The following is a 1,239-nucleotide window of genomic DNA, read 5'->3' on the forward strand; positions in this document are numbered from 1 at the left end:
GATAGAATTGTTATAATTTAATCCATAATCGGAAATCGTATTGTTTATTTTGAAACCTACCTCTCTCTCTTTTGGTGGGGTTGCTTCTATTTTTTTTTTCAAGATCCGACCCGAATCAAATGGAGTTTGTAAAAGCAATATTTATTTATTCAAAGATTCATCATTAATAAAAGAAGTATATTTGATAAATGATAAAAAGACAAAAGAAAACACCCACAAATAAAAAAAAATAATCAACTACATTCTCTCTCTCTCTCTCTCTCTTTTAAGGAGTCGCCTTCTTCTCTTTCGGCTATTATCTCTCTTTCATATGAAAACAGCCATGGCAAAAACCTCTCAAGACAAGAAACACTTCCACTGGTCAAACAAAGTCAGCAACGAAGATCAAGAAGAAGAAGAAGAAGCCCCTTCCTTCAATCCTTGTCACCAGAAAGAGAAAGACTTGAACGAATCACCATCACCATTAACAAGAAAGAAGTTTCAAACCCTTACAATCGCTAGATTCCGAACAGTTCTTACTTCACTCAGTAAAAACCGCCCAAATTTGCTGCATGGGTTGGGACCGAAGGTCGTCGGAACCCTATTTGGGTCTCGCCGTGGCCATGTCCATTTTGCATTTCAGAAGAACCCCACATCCCAACCCGCTTTCTTGATCGAGCTTCAAACTCCGATCAGTGGTTTGGTGAAAGAAATGGCTTCTGGGCTCGTTAGAATTGCTCTCGAGTGTGATAAAGATGACGAAAAGATCAAGAAAGTTGGAAATTCACGAAGGCTCTTGGAGGAAGGTGTTTGGAGGACTTTCTGCAATGGGAAGAAGTGTGGTTTTGCGACTAAAAGGGAATGCGGAGAGAAAGAATGGAGAGTTCTGAAAGCTGTAGAGCCGATCTCCATGGGAGCTGGTGTGTTGCCTGCAAGTGATGAAGAAGATGAAGGTGAGATGATGTACATGAGGGCTAAGTTTGAGAGGGTTGTGGGGTCAAGAGATTCAGAAGCTTTCTATATGATGAATCCAGATAGCAATGGAACTCCGGAACTTAGTGTCTATTTGCTCAGAGTTTGAGACTTCAAATTATGAACTTGTTTGAAGAAGCTAGAGCCTAAAGGAGATGTTACATCTTGGAAATTTTCTTCTTCTTGAATTTGGTTATTCTGTCATAGAAAATGGTAAAAGGGTGAGTTTGTTGTAATTTGTAGTTCTTTAAGGGTGGAATTGGAAATATACATATATTAATTACATAA

The 1,239-nt window shown here is 38.8% G+C and overlaps 1 pseudogene; it reads left to right on the plus strand.

Annotated features, from left to right (window-relative positions):
* The first annotated feature begins 244 nt into the window (after window positions 1-244).
* On the plus strand, window positions 245-1,239 carry LOC145043151 (protein MIZU-KUSSEI 1 pseudogene; annotated as a pseudogene).

The sequence above is a fragment of the Lactuca saligna genome, chromosome 4 (genome assembly GCF_052625555.1).
Source record: "Lactuca saligna cultivar CGN05327 chromosome 4, ASM5262555v1, whole genome shotgun sequence".
NCBI lineage: Eukaryota > Viridiplantae > Streptophyta > Magnoliopsida > Asterales > Asteraceae > Lactuca > Lactuca saligna.